The 7,680-nt window shown below is 34.0% G+C and overlaps 1 long non-coding RNA gene across 1 annotated transcript; it reads left to right on the top strand.

Annotated features, from left to right (window-relative positions):
• The first annotated feature begins 5,156 nt into the window (after window positions 1-5,156).
• LOC149213787 (uncharacterized) lies at window positions 5,157-6,034 on the top strand. Its single transcript, XR_016250359.1, has 2 exons — window positions 5,157-5,317; window positions 5,477-6,034. It is a non-coding gene; the product is annotated as an uncharacterized LOC149213787 (long non-coding RNA).
• Window positions 6,035-7,680: the final 1,646 nt, after the last annotated feature.

Genomic DNA, 7,680 nt, shown 5'->3' on the forward strand with positions numbered 1-7,680 from the left:
CTTCAAATATTATCGAATCACCCCTATAAACCCTATCGGGTCCACCTTTTATCGGCATATCACAATCGCATAGGCGGGAGGTCAAAAACCTCAATACACGGGAATACATTGAAAATCCCGAATTCCCAGATTTCAAAACTTATGAAATCGGGTTTATAATCCCATTGGGTCCAGCCCTTTATTGCTTATCGCAATCGCAGTCGCACGTCGCATGTCAACGGCCCTTGTATCTGGGATCACTGATCGCCGATATCGGTGTATCACTATCGGCCCCGTCGTTGTATCGCATATCGCAATCGCAATGGGCCCGGGGGTCTTCCCTTTGGTTATGCCGACCGCCAATCCACCAATCACCGATATCATACCTCGCGTATCGCATCGGTGGGGTCTATGCCTTCTGCTCCTTTGTTCGCCGATTCAATCGCATATCGCAATACTTAGGGTCTCGATATCAAGTGCAGTCTACCTCTGACCTGACATATCAGAGATCGCTAATCGGGGGTTCCTTCCGCCCTTGCATTAAGTCCTCCTCTTAACCCTTCCGATGTGATTTTCCTTTATAAGGCCTTAAGCCCATTTTTGGAAGAATTTACCTCATTTTCAAAGGACCATGGCAAACTTCTTTCTGCAATAACTTCTTCATCCGAAGTCCATTTTAGCCCATTCAAATTGCAATAGATTTAGAGTGAAAATATCTACGCAATGAGACTATTTCCAGGAGAAGCCCTTGACTTTCATTTTCCTTTGTGAGGAACACTTTAGACTTAGAAGTCTATCCAAGATCCATTTTGGATCAGTAAAATAATGAAGAGAGTTACCTTCACAAAAGAAAAGAAGCAAGACACCTCTTCCTCCTCAACTCTTATGTTACTTGTTAATAAAAGAGGCCAGTTTCAAAAACCTTCAAATGTTTTCAAAATAATGAAGGAAGATGACATATGTTATGGTTATAATAACAATAATTGCCACTCCTACCTTGTTGGGTAACATTGGAAAAGAGATGGTTATTCAAAATACATTCGCAAAGAAAATTTCTCTTCTTGTATGTAATAGAGTTTCCTTATCTTTTAGTACTATAGTGAAATTGCTACGTAAAACTAGACTTATACCTAGCATTTTCACAAAATAGAGATTGACCAAGCTAACAATGAATGAATAGTTACAAAGAAGGTAAACAAATTTCATGCTAAATGGAGTAGATATGAAAGTAGCAATGTTGTAGTTGGAACTGCAACCATTTGGAAAGCGTGGTCAGGCCAACCTTGAAAAGGAAATCTACATAATGAATGAGGTTCAACAGTACTCTCAGCATGCAGAAATTGAAGACATAGTCAAGATGTCTACACTCAATGGTTATTTTGTTGTGCCAATATATATATATATATATATATATATATATATATATATATATATATATTGCATAATGAGTGGATTGCGCAAGTCATTATATGTGAAATGGGCATACAAAAAGGACCTGCAATTCACTTTATAGTTTATAAATATCTCCACAACAAAGAAGAGAATTTTGTTGGACCAAACTCTCATCGAGTGTGCCCCCGTCTACGATAGTTTGGATTATGACTGACAAAGAATAGGAGCTTTATAAACGGTCAGTCATTGTGATGGATTGGTAGTGGTGCAACCCATAGCTATACAAAGGTAGTTTCTATTTGAGAGTATTCAATGATAACTGATTGAGCAACGATCTGAGATCCATATGCATAAGGGCACCAAAGGGAGATTGCAAAAGCTCTTATAGAGAAGTTGGTAGTTTAGGAAAGGAGCTCAAGCGAATAGTATGTGAATTGTATACCCAAGTGGACTCCACTAGTGAGATTTTGACTCAATACAAGTGTGATGGTAACTATGGACTAGCTTTTTCAAGCTCAAGATCATTCGATTGTTGGAGGCAATGAAACCCCTTGGGCAATCTATGAAGAGGTATCCATTGCGTAACAGGTGCTATGTTGCTTTGATGACCGAGCGACTATGATATACGGCAAAGGTAAACTTCATTTGGACAATGAGGAGAATTATGGTGGACAGTGACATGAGTACCAGGGTGCCAACAAGGTGTAGTGGAAGAAGATAACAAGAGGATAAGTGTTACTTAGACCACATAAATGTAGAGGTGTGTGGCCCTCCCCTAATTAAGGGGACTATACCTTTGATGATGCTTTACATTCAAAACATGCCACATAGAGACAAAGGATGGACAAAGGTACCAGATTGACAGAGGGAGCAAATGGAAATGGAAAACGATGGGGGAACCAATGCATTGGAAGATAATGATAGCGATTAATATGCCAACAGTCTTGAATCTTCATATGGCAACCGGCTGCATGCATGGAATTTCAGCGTTATTAGTTTTATGGAAGTACTATAATATATTGGAAGCCTAAGTTATGATGTAACATGTATATCTCTACAACATTTGAGCATTATCAGTGTTATGACAATGTTATAATATATTCACAACCTGAACTATGATGCGACCTATATATCTTTGCAGCGTTATATAAATATATTTGACAACATCCTATTCAACGGGTATCAATGAATGGTTATGAAAATGCATTCAACAAACACGGTATATCGTTATATGATGCCACATGGTTAAATTGATTATATTATCAAGTTATTATCTCAGAGACGTACTTGGGATAAGGAGCTAGGAAGAAAGAAAAATTACTATATTGAAGTGTTTAATCCCACTCATAATCATCAACCAAATGCATACATAGAGGCCAATATCTCTTGGAGAGCCAAAATTCTTATTGCTCAGTTAAGGACTAATTCTCATCAACTCCGTTGTGAAACAGGGCGCTGGAAAAGGCCAAAGGAAGTGTGGGAGGAAAGGGTATGCATTTTTTCTTCTTCCGGAAAAGTGGAAACAGAAAAACATTTCATTTTAGAATGTGAGACCTTCAAAGACAACAGGGAAAGTTATGCAGATACGCTGGCAGCTAGCTCCTGGGATAATCTATTTAAGGAGGGGTTCGTTGGGAAGATGGGAGCATTTATTATGAAGCTTCACAAAAAAAAGGCCGAATACATCAAGCAGATGAAGAAGCAATCTGTCCCATAAGCTATCTATAGCCTCGTGAACGTTAAAATAATTTCTTTTTTTCTTTCTTTCTTTCTATATTCACAAGAAACTATTATTGCAGTTTAATGTAAAACGTTGATTGACATTTTCATAAATTGCATTGCATAGCCACCCACAACAACATTCTAATGAAACATTACATTTAAACGGTTTCATGTATGTATATTGATGTTGATTCATGATGGTACAAAATTATCTATTATGAACTCTTAAGGATGGATTAATCACTTGTGGCAATAAATGGCATGCGCAAAATGATGAGTTTTCACGACAGGCTTGCTGAAAAGTTCAACCATCGATCTATGTAATTATATTATATTATTGGCATATGTTAGAAACAATATTATTATCGCATGGGATGGTCGCTATGTATTCTTCAAATGCGTTAGTATCTGGGCAACGTTTTATGGCATGATTATATGAAACATTGATATAATGGTGGCAGTATTTTACAGGTGGAAACAACGCCATTATTCATTTCACATAGCAACGTTTTATGAGGCGTCAATATCATTCCAGTAAAGATATATATATTGTTGTCGTCTATAATGTAATTTTTTTGGAGATTTTGGTGACGGAATTTGGTGGAAAAAATTGAAGTTAAATCTTGATTTGTTACAGTTAAAATGGTTTTTTAACTGCATATTTGGATTCAGCACCCTGGAAAACCTCTGGCATGCTTTGATTGTGCAGAAACTAGCTATCAAACTTGTCGCCGGATTTTGACCATTTTGACCAAAAAAACCCACGAGAAAAGCTTCCCAAAAATGTCATTAAACAACTGCTATATTCGACATGGGTGATATATAACTAGCCTTGGCAGCAGAAAACACATGTGATTATCGTCGACTATTTGCGTTATACAAAATTTTATATATTATGCTGATGTATTACACGGTGTCAATATTATTCCAAGAACGATATATATATCATATATTTGACATGGGTGATATATGACTGTTGTTTGATGATTTGGGTAGATGACGATATATGACACTTCAATAAATAAAACTTGATTGACATGCTGGCATATGGCGTTGGCGTTGGCGTTGGCATTATTATCCTTGCATTCAAATATAAGAAAAAAGGGAAGCAATAAATATAAGTGGGCAACGTTAAATATATGAAGTATGCAACTTTATTATGGTGGAGCATTAATTTGAAGCATTTAAAGAAGATTCTTGAACCTGAGAACTATCATTTAAATCTTGACAAATAATGACCAGTCTGGTACTTTATGGGCTTCCCTCCAACACGTGTCGTAACAAAAAAAAGGTTGTAATTGATCGGAATGAAGTAACTGAACATTGAGCAAGATGGAATGTAAAGGCGGTTGCGCGTGCTTAGTACTTCATAGAGTTTTTGATTTTGTTACGGTCATGGTAAATAAACAACGGGAGTTGAGAGAAAGAGACGTCTTTGTGTGTTTTCCTCCCCGGAGACAACACCCTGCTAGCTAGGCTGCATCAATCGAGGAAGCTAAGGCTCGAAGATGATTAATGTTTATGTCATGCAAAACTGTTAGATGAATGAATTATGTCATAATCTCAACTGTCTATGTATCTTACCAAAGAAGTATTGTGATATTATAAGCTAATGAGTTTACCCCATGAATGTTGTGAGACACAATGGTACCTTCTGGAGCTTCGACAGTAGGCGTCTCTCGGTATTCAGGAGAGGCAAGTGCTATTTCATGGACTATAGCATTATAAATGCACTCTTAAGAGACCTTAAATACAGTGTTGGGAAGCGGGTTCTGACATCGGCTTTGGCGGTCAGCGGTGTGCATCATTTCTCCGGCGAACGAATTCCGATTCCGTATGTATTCGCATTCGCATTCATCCACCTGCATACCATCCATACATCACTCATTTTGAATTTGGAAACCCGCCGTCCCATGTCATACCATCGCCCGCATACCATCCATACATCACACATTTTGAATTTGGAAACCCGCCTAAATACTGACTCGCGCCTTTCTCTCCTATTTACTGCCCTCCACTTCCTCCCTGCTTTATCAGTCAATATCGTCTGAATGCTTTTGAAATCGGGAATATGCCAAGGGAACACCCACGTGATACCCACTGGACAAGTTGCGGAAGCTCTGGAATGGCCTATATAGGCGATGTCTGGATTGGTTTTGAATGCAGGTGGGGCGGAGTCTCCATGAGACCCGCCGAGCAAACACTTTGGAGGATTCTTAGGGAGGTAAACTCTTTATTATTATCTTCATCAGTTTTTTGAATATCTGTTACAGTGGAGGCTTAATTTCCGTATATGTTGTAGCTCATAGATTTCTATATAGTCTGTATATTTATATCATATATTTTTGTGGAACGAAGAGTGATGACTGTAGAACCTGTGCAGATTGTAGTAGAATATGAAAAGATGTTTGGATGAAGCTATTCGCTTCATGATAGGCAGATCGGTGCACAGACACAAATTTCTGTCTGTGTAGTGTAGTGTTTTATGGTGGGCAACTCTGGCACTTTGGCAATGGTTTTATATTGTACCATTACTTACCAGTTTCAACATTATCGTGTCTCAAATGTGAGAGTATATTGTAGACAGTTACTGCAGTAAATCTGCTCAAGTTATTTGATCTCGAATACTGAAATGGTTTTTGACATCATAAAACAAGCAAATTGTTTCGCTTAGTAATATCGTTTACTTCTGGCGGGAGTGGAAGAAGAGGAGCATACGGTTTAGCGTACTTGTAGTTTGTTGTGTTATTGTAGGATGTTGGGCTGGGGATTTCTTGGCCAATATGGATATCGTTCGGATGACAAGCGATGCAATTGATTATTTTGTTTCGCTGTGTAACGCTTCGAGGGTCTCTTCTCTCCCATTTAATAGCTAATAGGAGAAGGGCTGTTGCAAATTTCGACTTTTTTTCAATGGAAGTAAAATACAGAGGTTAAATTTGATGGAGAATAGGATGGGAAATTTGAAATGATACCTTAAATTTGTGAATAGTTATAATGTCATGTGTAATACACATATGAACATAAAAGCGTTTTAGGCTTGGCTTATTGTATTTGGAGTTTGGACTGCTTTCCTGACTTGGGTCGTTTAGTTTATTACTTTGGACAGAGGGTGGGTCATTGCACGGAAGTTTCGCAGTTGAATTTTTAAATAATTAAAAAACAATAATAAATTAATTCTCATTTTAATTTTAATGCATAAAGTATTTTATTACCTTTTACTAATGAAATATATTGTAATAATAAATTTGAATTAAATATATACCATTAAAGTGATCATTATAAAATAAATATTTATTAATATTATTATATAATATAACAATAATATAGCTATTCTTTAATAACTTTTTGTAAAGAAAAATGCTAATAAACATTTTACTTTGAATAAATCATAGGGTTTAAGTATTTATTTATCGTAAGGTATATGACGCTTTCTTATAGTTTTTCTAATTTAATTTAAAAAGTATTTTAATTCTCACTTCATTTTTCTGTTTTTTTTTTTTACATGTGGAAGAGGCAAATTAAAGATATTTATTTTTATACATGTCAAAAAAGGGGTGTTATATTGTAATTAATTTATGGTTTTTTTTTTAAATCTATAAAGTTTGATACAACTTTTCAAAATTATAATATTAAATTAAATATTCTCAAAATTAAAACTCAATTCTTTATTTTTAAAAATTTAAATTCACTTGTTTCAATTTATAAATGCATAAGATGTAATTAATTTCGTGAAGTTTTAAATATAATTATTAGAATAAAAATTATTATTTATAAAAAATAAAGTTAAAAATATATATATAATATCACTAAGTATCTATAGACGGCCACCCATTTAACACCAACAATAGTACTTCCATCAAATCAATTAATAAATATTTATATTTTTTATAATTTTAAAATTAATATTTTTTTTTAAATTCATGATTATTTTTAATATATAACAAGCTGTACTCCACCTATATTAAAATATATATCTCATGAGATCCATGGCATATTCCTCATACTTTATTATTGTTGTGAACCCTACTTCATTCTTGTTCTCAAGCACTGATCATCGATCACGTCAGACTAGTTAGTAGTTTTTAATGTGTGGTAAATAAATATTTTTTAATTAATTTTTAATATATTTGATAAATAGATTTTTTTTTTTTTTTTAATTTCAATTTACGGTAACGAATCATAATAACATTATTATATAAAACACACACATATATATTTAATATTACATTACATATAAATGGTGCTAATTGACATAATCAAAATAATGTGCGTAAAATATTTTAAAAAAAAATTATTTAATAAATAAATATATACTAACTATTAATTAGTTTTAAAAATACTTATTATTTATAAATTTAAATTTACCTACAAATTTGATAAATTGATATTTTATTATTCATATAAATATTTTATTTTTATAAAAAAATTAGCAAATTAGTTTATTCTATATATAATGACTAATTTAAAAAACACTAGTTTTATAAATCATAAACTATTATTACATAAACATATGAATAAGTTTAAACATATTACATTTTAATTATTTTATGAAAAGAATATATATTTTTTTCTGATTTATAAGAA

The sequence above is a fragment of the Pinus tabuliformis genome, chromosome 1_1 (assembly GCF_031772625.1).
Source record: "Pinus tabuliformis cultivar Carrire ecotype Pingquan chromosome 1_1, CPIR1, whole genome shotgun sequence".
NCBI lineage: Eukaryota > Viridiplantae > Streptophyta > Pinopsida > Pinales > Pinaceae > Pinus > Pinus tabuliformis.